Raw genomic sequence first — 21,023 nt, forward strand, 5'->3', positions numbered from 1 at the left:
TCTGAGGGAAAGCCACCCTTCCAAGGGTGTGTGAAATGATTGATGTCAATCTAAAGGTACCTGCTGGAGCTCTGCATGATCATTAGGCCCACTTTCAGCTTTCATAACTGACTCAGACCTCAAAACTTGAAAGACTCCTGAAATTGCAGTTCTTCTCAAAATGTGACTTTGTTTAAAAAGAAAAAAGGTGTGATAGGTTGTCATGTTTCTTTCTCTATAACTTCAGATCAAATATATTTAGATTACAGATATTTTTGCTGTCAGCCTTGCAGACTTAGCAAAGAAAGACAAGCCTGATTCCTTCCTACTTCGTGCATCACTGATAATATTCTGCAGCATAACTTGACTCTCAATGAAATTTATGCAAGCCCATGGTTTTACAGGTGCCATAAACTTCAAATCTGGGCTCTCAATGGAAACTTATAAATTGATATATAAGTCAAAAATGAGCCTGTCTGACTTTGATCAACATGATTTTCCTCATTGGTAGGAAGAAGAAAAGGAACTTAAAGCAGCTCTTGAGGCAATTAGGTATAAAAAAGTTGTGTAGCTCCTGTTCATGTTGATAGAATTGTATTTATGGGCTGCTTTGTAGAAGAGAATCCATAAAGAGATTTGTGAATCTTTCAAGTATATTTGAGTCAATTATATGTTTTTAGTGCAAATTAGCTGCAACTCAATGATTTTAGGGAAAATTTTACTCTACATTTTAGGTCTAAGTGGAGATATACTGGGGAAAAAAAAATTGTTCCCACCAAAATGGATGTATGTTCATTTGAAGTGTGAATTTTTGAGCCAGAGATTTTGCAATTCTTACCCAGTCAAGGGACAAGAGTAGAGAATCCTGTAACTACTGAATTAGCTATAACTGAGCAAAACCACAGAAGAGTCCAGTGAAGGAAAAGGATAAATATTTTTGTGCTGCTATACATTTGGAAGGAAAATAAATGCTTCCAGATGACAAACCACTTTTACAATGATATATTATCCTTTTACCTTGCAATTAGGGTGAAATTTTCTCAAACTGAGCAATGGTCCAGTGGAACTGAGGAGATGAGATCTAGTGCTGCACTAGAATGAGATCTATGTTCTTTTTGGCTGCAGGTCTTATCAGCAGTTTTTTTCTTCACTGTGCAACCTCTAAATTTTGGATTAATAGAGAGGTTTGCGGTGTCTTACGTGCTTCCTGCTGTGGGGCTCCAATCAGATGCATTTCCCCGCTCCCCTCATTTGTTATTTGAACACAAAGCTTTTATTTCTGTGTTGCAAGGAAATGAGTTAATGTTGTGAGAGCTTTTTCACTGTATTTCATGGGATAACTGTTGTTCTAACTATAAAATATAATGTGGATATGAAAGGAAAAAAGGAAATAGAGAATAAATATAAAACTATTCTAGAGGCCAGCGTAAGAGACATATATGAATTTTTTTGAAATTAAATTCTATGTTAATGCCAATATTCTAAAGATAAATTAATAACCACTTTTTCTTGAGTGTGTTCTATTTAGCTGATGCTTCTGGGATTTAACTCTCTTACCCAGAAGATTCATGTGAATGTATGACAGTTATTTGTGTCTAAAATATCAATTTTCCTCTTCTATGTGAAATTTCAAAATTCAGGCAGAAAATAATTTCAAGTTGAAATATTTAACATTTTTAGGATTGAAGTTCAAAATATAGCAATCACTTTAATGTTATCAAAACATTTTGATTAATTTTACTTCCCCTTTTTATTGCACTACCTCACCAAGGACAATATACATTGTTTTTACATTTACAATTACAATTAATAGTTTAGTGTGAGAGTAGATTAATTGCTATGTTCAACACCTGAAGTGGAAAGCTTTGACAGTGTTCTGTCAAAAACTTAGTTGACATCAACGTGCTGCAAAAAACCTGCAATTTTGTAAAAGTTATTTTTATGCAAATTCTCTGCCATTGTGGAGGGTTTTTTGGGGAGGGGGGGAGGGTTGATAGTTTTTTTTTTTTTTAAGCATTAAAAGATGCCAAAAGAAAGACTTACTACAGGAAAAAGGAGCACAGGTAAAAGAAAGGCTTCTGGGGGCAGCACTGTGTCCCTGGCTTAGTTAAGCAGAGACAAAGAGTCTCGAGGATGGCATAGGAATAAAATGTCTTTATAAAGTCATCCCACTCGGTGCCCTTCCTAGGGAAGCTGAGAACTGGCACCTCCATATATGCTAGAACTTGGCTTGGGCTGAGCAATCTCTAATTGTGCTTTAGAAACAAAGCTCGGAAAGTCAGAGAGTTCAAAATAAACTCCTTTGAACTTCAGAGAACATTGTATCTCTGGAAACCATCCCTGGGATGGGTATTTGTCTTTCCCTAAGGGATGCAACAAGAGGGAATAATCAAATCAAATTTTTTTGGTATTCAAGCTTGTGGCTTCCTTAAGGATTATCACCACACTTGCAACTGCTTAGTGTTTTTGGGGGAGTTGAAGCCCATCTGGACAAAAATCAAATTCTAGCAGAGGTCTGAAATCAGCTGAGTTAACACACAGTTACATTAAGAGTTCTGTGTGTCTTCCTATGTTTGTATAAATTGATCTTATCTGATACTCAGCAGGACAAAATGTATAAAATTCAGTCATGGATGCCAGAACAAAAGGAAGAGGATTAGAATGAGTCTTATAACTTGAAGAGGCATTTTAATTTTCAGTCCTTTCTTAAAACAAACAGTTGCTAGTAAGGAACACTGCTCTCATTGTTTTAGCTTCCTTTGTATTGTTCTTGTTCATTTCTGGGAGTAATTTTCCACTCAAATTTGGCCTTTTTTTAATATTTTGTGCCTTTGTTTCTCAAATACACCACACTGCAATTAAGTCTGTGACATTATCCACTTCCCATAGATTCCTAATATACACTGAAGAATATACATTATTCATTGAAAAATGGAAAAGAAAAAAGTAAAAGTGAGGGAATCATTGTCCTTATAGTGCTCTGCCTTTCTAAATATAGGGTCCCATACAGCACAGAATGTAGGGGGGAAGTATTTTTCTTAGCTGGATGCTTGAGATAGAAGAACATTTCTATGACTGAAAACTGAACATTTCAGCAGATTTTACTGCTCCTGAAACACAGATTTTGCAACATCCAGGACGTTTTAGAAATCGCTTTTTTTTGTTGCCAAGTTACTCATTTGAAGCAACAATGTTCAAAAACTACCAAATGTTTCATTTTAACATCTTAAACATTGAAAGTTTACACTGTTCAAATCCGAAGTTACTTTCAATTTCATAATTCCTTTTTTGGCTTATGTCATTGCATTTTTTTTCAGTTTACAAAAAAAGGGGAAAAAACAGTGTTTCCTAATAAAAAGAATTAATATTCCATCAAACTGTCGTTATTTAAATGAAGAGGGGGGGAAAAAAGTAAAATTCCTTTTTTTTAGTCAATTGAAAGGAATTGTTTATTTTGTACATTGAAATGGATTCAGACTCAATATTTCATTCATTATCTAATTTTTCCTGTGAAAGGAGTCGGCCTGACAAGCAGTTTGGCCCAACCCTGCAGTATTTCTGCCATGGGCTTATCCCTTAAATCCTCTAAGGAATAGTTTCAGGGAATCCAGTAGCACAAATGCATGCAGATCTTGGAGTCAATAACTGTAAAACACAACTGGTTACAATTAGACTTGATTTCTGATATTTTAGTTTCTAGGGGCTCTTACAGTTTTTTCTCCTTTAAAATACTTGCTCCTAGGAAGAAAGATGATGCAGATCTGTCTTTCCATGTCACCCGGGGTGACCTGTGGTTAGATTTGGGTTTGTTTTATATGTTTTTGTTGTTGGTTTGGTGGTTTTTTGATTGTTTTTCTGGGTTTTTGCCTGTTTGTTTGTTTTGTAATATATCCATGTAGTGACTAGGAAGAAGAAGGAAAGGCCACTTTTGCTCTTCTTTGTGACTTATGCTGAAAATTTTTTCACTGCAACAGCCTTTCCTTGCTTGGGGATGAGCCTTTGCAACATTTGCTTTCCCAAACCCTGTTGCAATGAGACACAGCACATCCTGTATTGCCATCATCTCTTCAGTATGAGGATGCCAAAGCCCTTGATGTCCTCAGATGCATAATCTGCCAAGTTGCATTTTCTCCTATTTTATGGGTCCATACATATATGGAATGTTTGATTATGAAAATTAAATCCATTTTCCCCCTATCCCTTAAGTACAGGACAGTTTTTGCATGGGTGATGTAAACCAGCAGAGCTGCCACACTTTTTTACTCTGCTGATGCAGAGATTTAGAAAGGATTTAGTCTTTTATCTGTCAGTTTCTTTGAATATTCAGAACAGTTTATCTCCTTTCCTGCCTTTTTAGTCTCATGTTTTCATTGATCTAGAATATCTTCCCACTGTCATGTTTTGGTTGTGTTCGTTGCTTAGAAAAATGTACTAATTTTAAAAGGTGATCAAAGCCTGTGGAATAGAAACACCCCGTAACTGCCGAGATCTTGAGGGAGTTTTATTATTATTTTGCCTGTTACATATGAGGATCTAGGGGGAAAAAAAAACCAAAAAAACCCAAGAAAAAAACCCGACACCTTTATTTTTAGGCCTTGCTAATTCTTAGTCTACTCTTAGTTGCCGGCTACCTGGCAACAGCAGATTGCCATGGCAACAGTGCTGCTGCTCGGGGCTTGGCCTGGCTGGGGGCTGCAGGCCTCTGATGGCCGCTGAGGGCCAGAGCCGCATGACGGCCGCTGAGGGCCACAGCCCCATGATGGCCACTGAAGGCCACAGCTCTGTAATGGCGACCAAGAGCCACAGGCCTGTGATGGACACTGGAGGCCAGAGCTCAGTGACAGCCACTGAGGGCCAGAGCTCAGTGATGGCCACTGAGGGCCACAGTGCCGTGACGGCCACTGAGGGCCAGAGCCCCGTGATGGCCACTGAGGGCCAGAGCTCCGTAATGGCGACCGCTGAGGGCCACAGACCCATGATGGTGACTGAAGCCTACAGCTCCGTAATGGCAACTGAATGGCCAGAGCCCCGTGACAGCCTCTGAGGGCCACAGCCCCATTATGGCCACTGAGGGCCAGAGCCCCGTGATGGCCACTGAGGGCCGGAGCCCCGTGATGGCCTCTGAGGGCCAGAGTTCAGTGACGGCCACTGAGGGCAACAGCCCTGTGATGGCCACTGAGGGCCACAGCCCCATGATGACCTCTGTGGACCACAGGCCAATGATCGTGACTGAAGGCTACAACTCCATAATGGTGAGAGCCAATGCGCCATGATGGTCACTGAGGGCCAGAGCCCCATAATGGTGACTGAAGGCTACAGCTCCATAATGGTGACTGAGAGACACAGGCCTGTGATGGCCACTGAAGGCCACAGCCCCATGATGGTCATGGAGGGCCACAGCCCCGTGATGATTTCTGTGGACCACAGGTCTGTGCTGGCCACAGCCCCATAATGGCGACTGATGGCTACAATTCCATAATGGTGAGAGCCACGGGCCTGTGACAGCCACTGAGGGCCACAGCTCCTGACGGCCACTGAGGGCCAGACCCCTGTGATGGCTACAACTGCATAATGGTGAGAGCCATGGGCCCGTGATGGCCGCTGAGGGCCACAGTACTGTGACGGCCGCTGAGGGCCAGAGCCCCATCACGGCCACTGAGAGCCACAGCAATGGCCCTGAAGTGACTGAAGGCTACAGCTCCGTAAGAGCGACTGAGAGCCACAGGCCTGTGATGGCCACTGAAGGCCACAGCGCCGTGATGGCTGTGGAGGGCCACAGCCCTGTAATGACCTCTGTGGACCACAGGCCCGTGATGGCCACAGCCCCGTGATGGTGACTGATGGCTACAACTCCATAATGGTGAGAGCCACGGGCCTGTGACGACCACTGAGGGCCGGACCCCTGTGATGGCCACTGAGGGTCACAGCTTGGGTCCTGCCAAGTTTCCACCAGCACATTCAAATATTTCCTGTCTTACCGGAGAAAGAAGCACGAGGCTTAATACACTGTACTTGGCAGGTAGGTCACAGACATTTGCCTTGGAATTTCTCATCTTAAAGATTAATTTGTAGGTTTGGAATTTTTTAAAAAATGGTTTGCATTTTGATGTCTAAGGTTTTCTACATGTTACTATATATTGGTAATAGTTTGAGGGCTTTGGTAAAGTAGAAGTGAAATGTTTTTCATTTTTACCCAACAATACTCAAACATACTCTATTAAACACCAGGTACACTTCCCTTTGGGGGCCTGTAGTTGTCCATAAAAACACTAATTTGATATACTCATTTCCCTTATCTTTAAGAGGAATAGAAAAGCACTAATTTGATGTACTCATTTCCTTTATCTTTCAGAGGAATAGAATACTCTGTGACTGGTCTGATATTTTAGTAGCTGTCATCTCACAATGTCTGTTAGCAGTAATAAAATATCAAATGCTAATGCTCAGTTCCATAGATTTAAACTTGACTGAAATTCCTGTGTTACTGCAAACTACAGAAGTAATGAATTTGTAGAATACACATCTTGATTTAGAAGGTGTTGGGGGAGAACTTCAATGTGCAGGTATATATATTACAGGGAATGGTGACATCTAGTATTTTTACCACCTGCTTTGCCTTCTAAACAATTCTTCATTCATGGTTAAAATGCTGAATTATGTGGCATGTGGAATTATGTTGATTTCAAGCAGCTGCACTTAGTAATTTGGATTGAGTTTTAAAAAAATTGCTATAAAGCTCCAGATAAAATTGATTAATACTTGCTGATTGAGAGTATTCTGTTTAGTATCATTGGGCCTTATAACAGTTTCTTGGTCTAGGACTCAGCAGTGTTGAACCCCATGAATTGAATGACTTTGTTGTCAAGATAGTGATCTACTTATGGGAGATTACTTTTCAGTTTTGTAAAGGCATGATGTTATTGTAAATTCCTTAGCTATGTGAGATGACAATCAGTACAGTCTCATTCCAGCAGTAATTGATCTTCACTCCAAGTCTAGATATCACTGTTAGATTGCTGAGGTTTTCATGTAAAGATTGGTCGAAATCCTAATAAATATAAATTTTAGAAGAATTTAATGACTACAAAATACTTAAAATCGTTCAATCTAATATTTATAAAGAGATTCTTTTCCATTTTGATCCAAAACACACAGTATGGATTTAGAGCTTTGAAATCTTTGGTAATAATTTTACAGTTTGTCAATCAGGCCTCTGGAAAAGTTAAGTATATCTTAGGTTAAAGACTTATTTTACTCAAGACTTCCAAGAGTCTTATCTTAGCACTTTAAAGATGAGGTTATGATCTTTTTTGCCTCTACTTCAGGTTGAGGGCTTTGTAATTCACCCTAAAGCCTTAACCCTGGGCTTGGGAACAGTCTGAGTCTTTTTGGTATGTGTAGGAATTGTTAGTGAAAGCTTTAGACAAACTTTGTAGTGGGAAAATATATGTCTCTTTTATTATTAGGAGTAAGGGAGCTATTGGAAAGAATACATAAACAAAAGAGAAACCTCTAATCACTCAACTGCTCTTCCAGGATAAGGAGTGGGCAGAGCTGGGCTGCACTGTGCTCACAGTGATAAGATAGAAGATGAGTGACACCTTTGGAAGATTGGGAGGAAAGGGTGGGGTACTGGGAGCTTTGCAGGAGAAAATTCTTTTAAGGTGGAGAATATTTGTACAGACATCATTCTTTAATTTAGCACGTGGCTCTGTTTTGGGGAGTGACTCTGAGCATTCAGGTGGGGTTTTTTCCCAGATATAATTACCCTGCTGACACAGTAAACACTTTATTCTCTCAATAACATCATCTGGTGACCAAGCTGTTGGCAGGATGGAAAATGCTTTAGAATACATCCAAGCTACAAATGTTTTTGCAATTATTGCATTGTTGCAGGTGGTTGCTTGTAGTTCATCATTCCGTTTGGAAATAAAAGCCTTAAAAATTTATAGAAAAATCCAGCTTTTACAAATAGGACTATCATCAAGGGGAAGGACTTTCTTCTCCTTGGTAGGCTCTTAAAAATATATACATGATTGTAATTGTTAGTCAAGCCACAGTTTGTTGTCTCTTGGCACCTCAGTTGCTCAAACTGGATGATTAAAAAATAAAAATGCTCCTTCACTCTCCTTTCTGTAGGTCTGGCAGCACCTTTGTGTCAGGCGTTTCCCCTGACAGCCATGTGCAGCTTCCTACCAGTTCTTGCCAAATTCCTCTTTGTCCTACCCTGCCTCTCTTACCCTGCAGTTTCTTGCCCCAGCTGTGGTATATCTATGTCTTGCAAATATGCAGCACTTAAAACAAAAAGAAGGGTATGGATGAGTTTTGGGGAAAAACAAAACCTAAGGTCAATTCTAACTGCAGCTTTGAGGGGTATTCTGGTAGTTTACTTTAACTTCTATCAATTGCCTGAAAGCAACAAAAGCAGAAAACAAGAACACTTTTGGAACTGATCTTTTTTGTTGCTAATCCAATAAAGTTACTGTGTGTGTGTAACTTGCCTGAAGAGAGAAGTGGGATGATTCACAGTGCTAAAAAGAGGAATAAATACTGAAAAGCTTTAGGAGAATACGTCTATGCAACTCTTCATTGTAAATTACAATTATGAAGCAGAGTCTGAATGCTTTTATTTTTCACTGTGAAGGGTTGACAGTGTGTTATGTAACTTCAAAATATTGCCCTCACGCTTTCCTTGAACATCTTACTTAAAATCCAGGAACAAAAGCATATAAAAAAAAAACAGTGCTTTGTGTTGTGTGCTCTGTAAGCATCATCAGCCTGGGCTGAATATGCAATGCTGTGTAGTGTTGCTATCACAGATGCATTTCTGCCATCAAAATTTTTCCTTTTCACAAGATGAAAAGATATTTTCTTAATGTTCATTAGAATGTATTAAGACATTAGTGCTCAGATCCTTTCAGTGCATTAGGGAGAGCATTGCCATTCTATTTTCTCATCTATATTCTATTTCTCAGATAAAATAATCGTTTATCTGAAATTGCATTACCTTCAGAGAAAACAGAGAAGATATGGGCTCAAGCTTTGACAATCAAGGCTTACTTTAGATAATGCAGTTAACCACTTGAAATAGCAGAGTGAGACATCTGAGCCATTGCCACGTAGCAAAACAGCAGAAGATGGGCAAGGCTCTTGACTTGTTCTACAACACTGCATGTCTATTTTAAGACAAAACCTAAAGCAAAGGTCAGTCTACTTGTGATAAACTTTCAGGCTGACTTTGCATTAATAGGTGAGAAAGACAAGAAACTGTTAGGGAAAAATAAGAACATGGTATTTTCATGACTTTATTTTTTATTTTTTTACAGAGCCACAGATGTTTGTGGCACTCTACAGGCAAATAAAACAACAGGTCCTGACACTGAGGAATTAATATTACAGTGAAATTTTACACAAAGGGATTGAAGTATTCACAGGAATATTGGAGGAAAATGTTTTCACTGCAGTGAAGTATCTTGAAATGTGTTTATTGCACACATTTTGATGTCTGTCTAATAAAATGTCAAAGCAAAGATATGTTTAATACTGTAACTGGTGCCCCAGAATGAGGGTTGAGTTGAAGGTCACTGATGGAAAAGAGGCCTGAAAAATTTAGAGCCATCAGGTGTCTGAAGATGGAGAGGTGAAAGACAGGATCTCAGAGAAAATTACAAGCAATGGGCAGAGCATGGTAGGAAAAGACATGGATTCTGCTAAGGCCCAGCAAGTGACACTCAAACCATAGGTCCCTGAAGTTTTCATTGTGGTTGCCAACCTGTAGGAATAGATCTGTGCAAGACAAATCAAAGACTCCATTCACATCCAGCTTCCTGTGGAGAAGTGTCTGTTTTCTCTCCCAGTTTCTTGTGAGTGAAGGGATGGTCTGCTAAAGGTGGTGGAAGTGACTGAGCAGTCAGGGCAGGGAAGCAAAGAGCACGAGGCAGAGATGACCTGGGTTCAAGCAATCAATGGAGGGAGCATTTAGGCCATTTAGCCTCTGTGGAAATGAGAAACTTAAGAAAAGTGGGGGAAGTTTGTAAAAACAGCCTGCTCTGCTGATCACATCTCACAAACTTCAGAGCATTCTGGACTGGGGAAAATGTGTTTCCTTCCATACAACCTGTAATGGAGCTGTTCTCTGGGTGTTATGGTGGTAAGCATGCAAAGTTTTGTTGGAGATATTCTGCTGAGCCCTCTGTGAGTTTCATGACTAGAATGTTCTTGCTACTTTTCCCTGTGAAACAAAACAACAGGGAAGGAATTTTCAAGGCAAGTTTGATTTTTACCTGTTCTCCAGGAACTGAAATAAACTGTGTTCATAGGAAAGAAAATCTTCTGCAGAGATCTGCTGTTTCTTGGAAACACCATTTCCTGTTTAATAGCTGTGGTGTTGAGTCTCTTAAAAGAGACTTCATGGTGATGTGTAGTTTGCTTATTTTCTTTTGAATCCAAATGCATGAAGATCAAATATTGAATTCAATTTCTGAACGACTTCTAGAGTATTTGAACCTGGACAGAAAGTGACTGGCATTATCAATTGGCAGAATTTTATGTACCATGAAATTGTTAGTGTTTGTCATCTGCTTAGCAGTAGCTCTGTACTGAAGTAGAGTAATGATTGCATATTGAAAATAAAACTCTGAATTTAAGTGGACTATGAAAGGCTTTGGGAACTGTCTGCCAGATGTAGTTCAGTCAAAATAAAGACATTCATCAGCTTTAGGGGGCTATGGTTCAGATATGTGATTTTTCAGACAGAGGTGCTGAATTGAATATAAAACCATTGCTATGGATGTGCTTTTTCCAAATGTATATTGAACTCAGGAATCTGTTAATCCTGATTTTTTTGTTTGTTTGTTTTTGGGATTTGTTTTGTTTTGTTTTACTATCAATCTACCTAGAGAGGCTCCTGAAGATTTTGGGAATAAAACAATATGTTTTGCTTCTTTGATAAGCCTAAATTTTTGAGTAAATAATTTTAACTATTTTAAAACTTATCTGAATAAATTTAGCATGACAACTGAGAGCTGAAATGCATATTGTGTGGTGCTGAGGGATGTTTTTCTTAACTAAGAATAATACCAATGTACCAAATCTATTTCTATAATTTATGTATTATAACAAAGATAATGTCTGGGGAAGGTCAATTGCTCCTCCTCAATGTGCATAGGAAAATGATACATTCCTGACTCAATCCTGAATTCCTTAATCAGTTTTCACTAGTTTATTATTTAAACAGACACTTTACTAATTTCACATTGACTGAGGAAAGAATGAATGAAAATGTTGGAGCTCATTGCTCGAGGCCTTTTCGTGGTAATTTAATACAATGAAAGAATACTTTGGGGTTAGGAGAGAATTCCATTGGAAGAGATTATGCGTTTTTGAAGTGGAGAAAGTACAGTTAGCTGCCACAGAGTCCTTCTCAACAACAATTTCCATAATAATAAATAGTTTACACTTGTATAGGTCCTTTCAGCCAAGAGTCATGAAATGCTTTAAGAAAAGGCCACATATTATTATCCTCACCTTGCAGATAAGAACTTGAATTAAATAGTGTTTGAAGTGCAGGCATGTCCAAGTTCGTAAATAAACTTTCTTTTTAAACCACAAGGCCATCCTGCCAATCCTTGTGACACTTCTTTTTAGCACACAAACTTCAGCAGATTGCACTGAGATTTTTCTAAACTGACAACCATTTGGGCTTTGTGAGTGGCTGGTCTTAATTAAGCAAATTTGCAATCCTTGCACAAACTGAGATTTAGGTCTAGTTGGTAATTATATCTTTTCATTGATGTCAGGGCAATCATCAATTCTTTCAGCTGACTGAACAGATTCACACTTGGCTGTTAGCTTGACCTCTCTATGTGAGCTGATTTTTTCCCTTTTTTTTAGGTTTACTCACGAGTCTTTCAATACATATTTCATAAGATTCATCTCTTCACACACAATTTAATTTAGTTAAATATTTCAGTCAATAATTTCCACACAAGAAAATTACATAAATTATGCTTAGGAATAGCTGAATCCTAATGTGTCAGAAAAGTTAAATTCTTGCTGCACACTTCCACTCTCCTTCTAAGCAATTGCACAACACTGGATTTGAATGGACATTTTGACATTCAAGTTTGTGGTTCAATATTAAAGACAGGTGCTCTAACTTCCCAAGCCAGTAGAAATTAGGAGTCAAAATTTAAGTCTGAGCTGGACAATACTGTGTATTTGAAGTCTATGGGAATGCATGAGAAGAGATTGTCCTTCCCACTATTAGCATCTTTTAGCTCCACTCTTCCTTCTGAAAATCATAATATATTCTTGGGTTTGTGTTCTCCCAGCTCTCATTTTTTTGGCGGTTACTTACTGTTACTCTTTTATTGCCCTCAGTTCTCTCACATTTGTCTTCCTTGTCCACGTAGCATCATAATGTCTTTGAGACATGGACTGTCTCAACTGATGTAGAAATATGATCCTAGAAGTGATGGGAATTGAACTTCCATAAGCACTCTCAGCAACAAAAAGATAAAGCTTCAGGGAAAATAATAATTCTTGCATCTTGGATGATATGGAAATGTATTACACAGACAAAAACTTTTGCAAAACCTATTCAGGAAAGTACTTAAGCATTAGTAAGACTGCTGCATATATCTGAAGTTAATAATTTTCTTAAACACTCTTCTGTATCCAGGCCCTGAATTATATTCTGTAGCTGTGTGTTTATTTTTTTTCAAACAAAAGCTGCATTAAAATGCTAGTTTTCATTACTGTTACTTGATATTATTTGGCAAGCTGCACAGAGAAGTCGCTGGAGAAATAAAAGCCAAAGGGACAGGTAAAATGGCATAATTGACAAACACTGAGAGAACCCCACTGAGACTAAATGACTACATCTCATTAACATTGTCGTAGGACTGAACTGGGCAATCTCTTTCCTGATTTACATCTAGCATGGAGAGACAGTTGTCACATACATTGGTAGCAGAGAAGAATCCCAGCTATGCAGCTTAAGTATTTTCTTTATTAACCTTTGAGAAGGTCTATTTATGTTCTCTATTGTTCATTTGTACCCACCAAAGTAACAGTGAGGAAATCCCTTCTTAAAAACAATAAACTTCAAGCAAGAATCCCTCTTCATCCCTGTGGAGGTTTTTGAAGCTGGGGACAAACTTTGTTCTGAAGCCAAACTGAGTTGTGTTGGACCTACACAGCAGTAATGGCTCTTTGGTGTTACTTTTGCTATCAGTTTTATGAACTATGGAAATTAACTGTAGTGGTTATAGGCAGGCTGCAGGATCCAGCATCATGATGTGACCATGTTTAGCTTATCTGGTGGATGACATAATTCTCGATGATAGAATAGTTTTGCCATTCAGCAGTGTAAACAAGGACCCAGTGGTTTGAAATGTTAAAACAAAATAGATCAGTATGTATAAGATCAATGGCACATCTGAATATCAACTGGATATTGTTTATCACAAAGATTTTGATTCTGTGTATGCATGAATGTAAAATATGCATGAGACGTCCTCCAAGACTTGCAAACACAAATCACTTTTTCATTAGATAAGCATTAGAAGTCTGCATTCAATTCAGAGATCTCACATCAGATTAGGTTATTCTTAGGGAGTTGATAGCATCTGGGATTAGGCATTCTTTTTCATTTGTAGAAAACTGAAAAGAAACACTCATTCATCATCAGTAAATATGGCTTCTGTAGACCTGTATTATTATATAAACCTACCAGAAATTAATTCACAAAGGATGCCTGCAGAATACTGCCACAGGAAATGAGGACCAAGGAGCCCTTCTGCATGGTTCTGTCAAGTTAGGGATGCCAAGAATCAAACCAACACACATCTCTGCTTGTTTTCATGCATGCAAATAGAGAAGCTTCTAAACAGACCTTTAGGATTTAACATGATCTCTGCCAGGTTTTATTTATCTGTTTCTCTCCAGTCTTCAGGTAGTGTGCTGAAGTGGCTGCTATGGTAACTTCAGATTGAAAGCCAGTATAATTTTTTTTAAAAAAAGTTTCTTTTTGCCTTTGCCATTCTCTCCATGCTTTTATCAATGTCATATTCCAGAATTCTATTAACAAATAAGTAAAAAAAAATAATTTAAATTATGTTTGGTTTTTTTTAAAGTGAGAATTAACTAGACCAAGAAACAGCTGGATAAATTAATCCAGATGGAGGAAGGTGAGAGACAGAAACACTCTCTGTATACCTCCAGTGATGTGTTGCTGTGACATTATTGGAAAACAGTTCAAACAGGGTTCTTTCAAAGGTCTGCAGTGGAAAGATGACACTAAGAATCAAATTTGCAGATCACAAGGCTGTCAGTAGGGTCTGTATGGCACAAGCTCCAAATGGCAGTTTACAGGATTGATTTGGACTGACCTTTGTTAACTCAATAAGTTTAAAAGCAGTTGTGTTAGCATCTCCTCATTTGGAGCTATATAATAAATGAATAAATAAATACAGATACATAGAAATGCTCTCTGAAAGCTGATAAAACTGAGGGATTCAATAAAACAAAATTTCGCTAAAAGAGATTCCCTAAACAATTAGATTTTAGGAGTGAACTGATCAAGAGGAATAATCCTAATAATATGTTTGTTACTTGATAATTTAAAAATAGATGCTGATAAATTTAAACCTACGCTTTCGAGTACTATATGCTCAAATTAGCATGAAATTGAATTGTCTTTTTCTTGCCTCTATTTATTTTGTATTCTCTACAACAAGATTCTCTTAGTCAGAAGTGACTTCTTTCATATTTTTTTTTCTCTCTGTTGTACAAGTTCTACCCCACTTCACAATGAGGTGGAATTTGCTCTAGCTCTCGTCTGGTACCAGAATGCTTGCTGGAAGGATTAAGCCAATTTTATTTTGGTTTTGATAATATCTATAAGATCAAGACAACTGTGTCCCCACTCATGTCGACTTCATTTATCTTTCTGCAAGACTTTCTGGGTATTATTTGACCCGGACTTTAGAAGCAATTAGTAGGAAAGAGCAGAAGGACTGTCTCCTGTCCCATGAGATGTTGCAACATTTAAAATATTGACTCAATGTGTAGATGGAAAGCTGTTTCAAAGAAATATATTCCTCCTAGAGTAGTAGGACAGGTATTCATTTTCCATGAAAAAAGTCTATGCTTACTGAAGCAGTTTTAAACCTCCCACTCTGGGTAGAATATGAGATCTCTTTTACTTATTTAGATTCTCTCACTGCCAAACTGAGCTTGGTTAAACCATCTCCTTTTTTTGGGTATCTGTCTTCATTTATACAGACATAGGTGTTCATTTGAAGTCTTAACTTCAATTTATCAACATCTCTCAGGAAAGATCCAATAGATATATAATTGAGAAATCTTTAGCCAGCTTTATGAGAGCCTATAGTTGAAACATCTCTCTGGTGACTGGTGTCAGACATTGGACAGGACTCTTTGTCTCAGAAGATCCAGTTTTCTGTGTAATGGACATCATAACACCTACCTGCCTCATACAGAAGTTGTGGGGGTGAGGGAATTTATGTTTGTGCCTTGCTGGTTTTCTTCCTAAAGCTAAATGATGCCTGAGAATGAGAGTCCTGACCTTGAAATTGGATGTAGTACTGTTATAGGCAAAACTTATCACTGAGAAAATGTGCCAACCCTTTATTTATCACTCACCCAGCTGTTCTGCTAAATTACAGCTCCTTTAAAATTACACTCTAATTCATCAATAATTCAGCACTGAAGTCTTATGAAGAAAACACTAGATGCCATTTTGAATAGCTCCACTATCAAATGAGAAGCTATTCAGAGGGGAAACACTGCTGAGGTGCTGTGTCTCTGTTACCAAGGGAAAAATATTTTGTCTTAGAGAAAGCTACAACACAACAGGGCTCAGGAGATTATTTCACAACAGACCTTTGGTAGACACAGAACAGAATGACAGGAGGGGAGAGGGAAGCCTGTGGGGTAAATATATCGATGTGATCTTCTTGCAGCTTTGCAGGCTTCTCTGGGTATTTAAAGCCCACACAAGCCAAGCAGATCAATGCCTCACCCGGCGCATCGCGCATGAGCGCGGGCTCAGCATCGCTCCAGCCTCGCCAACGCTGCGGTTCGTCAGGGTGTGCTAAACACTTGTGTGTGTGCTGTGTGCTGTCCCCGGCCTGGCAGCCAGGCTTAACCCTTTTGGCGTGCCTGGCACAGCTCAGGGGGCTGCTCCTCTGCGCTTGTCTGCGCCCCTGGCCTGTCTGCTGAGGGCACCTGCTCATCCTGCAGTGCTGGAGAGCGATGGGTGCAGCAGCACTTTGGCTTTTTGCAGTTTAGCGTTGGCAGAGTCATTTCAATAGCACTCAGCATCTTGGAAGACTGTCTTCTCTGCTGCTCCCTTTTTCTCTGTGTGTTCTGCTGTGTGACAGAACATTTGTAATGACAGATGCAGACAGAAGCTGGATGTATGCATTAGTGCTGTAGCAACCATGGGTGAGACAGTGCACGGTTAATCGTGCTTAGATCAAATGGATCATATAAGTGCAAATGAATTAACTTGTACAGTCATTTATCTGCCTTCATTTTTACTTTACACTGAAGTACTGATAGGCTTTTAAGCTTAAATATAGTTTTGAAAAAAATCCCAATATGTTGTAAATTTTCTTCTAAAGAAAATATATTTGTGAGATTGAGAGGACTTTGGTCAAAAATACTTTATGTTTGTAGCTCCAGCCTTTTGTATGATAGAGGAAGAAGAAACTTTGTCACAAAACAGTTTCCTTGCAAAATATCTGACCTTTGGAACCCACTCAATTCCCTGCACCACTGAAAACTAGCACTGAGGTGGAAGCTGCACCATCCATGACCTGTACAGGTCCCATACAAAATTTTAGGTCTAGACAAAATGGTCTCTTTTTCACTCCTGATTCTGTTTGCTTGTTTTCTTGATCCTCTTCCACTTGATCCTTAATGATCTTCCTTCAGGCACATTTTTCTCCATGCCCTCCCCTTAGCTTCCTGAATTTTTTAGATTTATCTGTCTCCCCTCACCTTAGGCTTCCAGGGGGATTTGCTAATTGTTCCATTCCTCGAAGAGAGCAGCCTTTAGAGTCCCTGGATTGGGTAACAGCTATACTTCTTTTTCAGGCACCACCCTGCAGCTCTAAAATGAGCTGCTCTGTGCAGGTGCTATTCATCTCTTGATGGGAAAAATTCACTTTTGCCTCAGGATCTTGGTCCACTACCAATGTTAGCTGTGGTTATTTATATATGGTAATGCCTAAGAGCAGCAGCCCTGTCCTGCCTAGACAAATGTTCTGAAGCCAACAGAATTAGAACACTGCTCTTATGTATAAAGCACTCTCCATTTCTTGTTTTATTCTGTTTGTTTAAACAAGGAATCACTCATTTAAACATTAAAATTCAGTAATACTAAATAAATAATGTAGTTTTAAAATGCAAACAGATTAAAAACAAAGGCAGCATCCTACTATCCCTCTCTCTCTTACACATCTACAGGCTCAGAAGGAAAGCTGGGAAAGAAACTGCATTAATATACATAAGGCCAGAAGTAATCATTAAATAAATATAATTTTTAAAATCCCCTTGATATTTAAAAATGCTGAAGGCTTTTGTTTAATAAAAAATGGCTAGGAATATAAGATGAAATGGATACTGTAGAGCAGTGAATTCCACTATCAGGAAATGAGCCACAATGAAGTTCATTTCAACAGGCAGCAGCAGAATCCCTGGAACAAGGATACTGCCAGGTCAGTACAGAGCTTTCTGTGCTATAAAGGGTCTTTCCAGCTGGGGTTTCATACCATAGTGACCTTCCAGACAAAATACCAGTCTGAGCAGCCCCCAGGAGGCACTCAGGGCAGCCTAAATCTGCTGGCTCTTTGTGGAACAGAGGAGCAGATGGGCTAATCCATCCTGAACAAGCTGCGAGCCTGGGAGCTGCAGGATCTCAACCCTTCCGGCCACGGGGTGGCCAGGGCACGTGTCGCTGCTGTGAGATTGCAATGAGTAAGGGCACCACAAATGTAAACTATGCAAAGGGAAAAACATTTTCAGTCATATATTCACATCTCTTTCCAGGGAGAGTCAGAGTTGATGGCAGGATTCAGCTCAGCTTCTGTGAAATGCTGGGCCACAAAAGAGGGAGCCGGGAAGGGAAGTGGTAAATTGTCTGGTTCCAAACTGATGTGTTGACCTCGTATGCTCAAATTATCAGAAGCTATAAAGAAAATAATATCTGTATTTAAAGAAAATAATACTTTTTTTTTACATATACTGAAGGTTGTAGAGAGGGAAATGTTTTCCAAATACACACAACATGAAATCTTTCGGGAATTATAAGACTCAGAAGCAGCTCCTTATTCAATTGAAACAGCTGACAGATCGATTGGAACAATGGCATATATAACAGCAGCTTGTGCAAAAGCAGCAGAGCTACTTTTAAAACTCAATATCTTGGCTAGCAGGAGCTCTTTAATCAGAGCAGCACTGAGTTCAACTCAAGCTAACTGCCCCAGTGTTTTTGGAGCTTCTCATGGAAGCTTTGCAGTTTGTTTGGCACCCTGGGATTCCCAGCCCAGAACATCTGGAAGCTGTGTTCAGGCATAACTGTGGGAATGTGGCTGTTCATAGACTTTGCACCACTTGTGAGTGGGATCTCCACATATTCAATCATCCCCTTCAGCAAATCCAAAGGAGTTTGTATCATTCATTTCTCCTCCTGTGACACATAAGTTGGAATATTTTGCAGTTACCATGAGCTCAGTTGTAATATTTGAGTTTGGGAATTCAAAGTTCTTCTAAATGAGTATGTTGGTGATATTCCTGGCATCATATAGGTAATACTTGATAATGAAGAGCATTTTGCTCATAGATGGTGTGAATCCAGAATATTCATTTTTTATAGACCTTTTACATCTAATTGACTTTTATTGTACCTACGAAATGGAAATGCATTAAAGAGCATCTCCATTTCACTTATAAGACTAATAGCCAATTTTCCATTAAATGTCTTTTGAGAATTCTTAATTGTCTTCCATAATTAGGTATTGGGAGTGTAAACATTTGTATGAGATTATAAGGGCTCTTTTTAAATACATATTATTCTGTAAATATATGAATGTTATGTTGCTGCAGCCATGTTTCCTGTTTTCCGTTTTGCATTGAATTTTGCCATTGTAATTCCTGTTCCACATTGAGTTCTGCATATTTTCTTAAAAGGTAAAGTATAAAAAAGTCTAACAGTTTCTAACACTTGTAAATTATGTGGTCCCCAGAATTTTTAAGGAACCCACAGAATACCAAAACACTCCAAAGGAATATCCCAGTTTTTAATGTAGAATAATTACTGTTCTGTAGCATCTGGAGACATCACAAACCATATTTTTCCTGGTTTTGTCTTTCTGTCTTTCTCCCAAAAAATTCTGCTACAAAGTTCACACTGCTGTACTTTGCAAAACATTACTGACCAGAGAGTTCTGCAAGTGGAGGTGATGCCTTAAGGTTTAGATTTCATATTTTTCAGATTCTGTACTGCCTTAGTGTGTAAATCTGATCTTCATATAAAGTGCTAGCAAGTTCTCTTCACAGCTTAGTCAGACAAAAAAATCATTTTCCAGCCTAAGAACCAAGGACACCATTGCAACTTTGGGCCCAAAAGTGTGAATGATGGTGAAGTGAGGAAAGCAATTTTAGAAGATGGGACTTCACAAACTGAAGTTGTAATTGGACAATTAACCCCAATATCTAAATGGACAAAAACTTATAAAAGCGTGAAAACTCATGACTGGTCATCCATCTTGTGTCAACCTGGGTTCCATCTTGGGGGGAGCCACAGCTGGGCTCTTGTACTGCCCAAGGTGTAACCTTTGAAGGCCTTTTAATAAAGACCTGCTTTATTCCTTTAACTCTGTCTAGCCTCTGTTCCAGGTAGACTCTCTTGGCACCACAGAAATATCTATTTTACCCCTACAGAGCAAAAGCAGGGATAAGCAGAACTATGTCAAAGTGGTTTTTATTGACATGCAGGTTTAGTATTCTTTGGTCTATTTGAATTAATGTAACATTTGGCAAACAGAGCAGTTTGCCTTGAGTAGTTCTTTTGGAATGACAATGGTTCTCATTTCTGTTATTCATTATGCAGTTGGTGGGAATCATCATTTGGTATCCCATGTATTCCTTGTATGAACTATCAAGTGGAAGGCTTAGTTACAAGTCTTATATTTGCAGTATTCATCTCTGCTCATCTTGAGGCACTAGTCAGTCCATCCAGCCTATCCCATTGAACAGATCATCCGAGCTTTGGAGCTGTAGAAAAGTTACTCATGTAAATGATCAGATAATATTTGGACAGCCACATGATACCACTTGGTTCTGAAGGACGTACTCAGCTGTAGGAAGGAACTAATTAGCTCAAACAAGCCTTAAATTGGACTTGATGGGCCATAGAGACAGATTTTTGTCCCAAGGTACTTGAAATTGTTGCTGTTGCTTTATAACATATGCTGAAACATGTGCTTTTGTCAAATTTCCCCTTGGTTCATGCTCCTCTTCCACCCCTGATTTCCATAGTAGTCATTAGGGCATGAACAGGGAATTCCTTGCGTCCCGTGATGGATGGGCCTGTACAGTGTGCAAAGCACATGCTATAGATCACAATTCTCTTCCATTTTTTCCCCTCAAGTTCCTTCCTCCTGTAAGAGTTTGACCACTTTTCCCTACAGTTAATAACACATTTTAAATGCAGCAAGCTCTGCTGCTTGCATCAGGAATAAGACCTCCTTTTGGGTTTTGGCTTTCTTTTTTTTTTTTTTGGTTGAAAGAGCAGTTTTAATATCAGCAAGTGGCTGCTCCTGTGATGTTTTTGATATGCTGCTAATCTTAAGTGGCTGAGGGCCTCCTGTGCCGTGGGTAGCGTGCTTAGCTTCCATTGATTATTGAGGATAATCAGAGCCCTGCAGGACAGGCTGCCAGAAATGCTCCAGAAAATGGGAGCTCACAAGAGCAATCACAGCGCTAATGAAAGCAATAGGTGGCTGTCTGTG

General features: G+C 39.0%; 1 protein-coding gene across 1 annotated transcript in view; it reads left to right on the forward strand.

The window, feature by feature from the left end:
* Window positions 1–21,023, forward strand: part of CACNA1C (calcium voltage-gated channel subunit alpha1 C) — a 409,783-nt gene that overhangs the window by 66,509 nt on the left and 322,251 nt on the right. The gene's annotated exons all lie outside the window — the stretch shown is intronic.

This window comes from Ammospiza nelsoni, chromosome 5, assembly GCF_027579445.1.
Source record: "Ammospiza nelsoni isolate bAmmNel1 chromosome 5, bAmmNel1.pri, whole genome shotgun sequence".
Classification (NCBI taxonomy): domain Eukaryota; kingdom Metazoa; phylum Chordata; class Aves; order Passeriformes; family Passerellidae; genus Ammospiza; species Ammospiza nelsoni.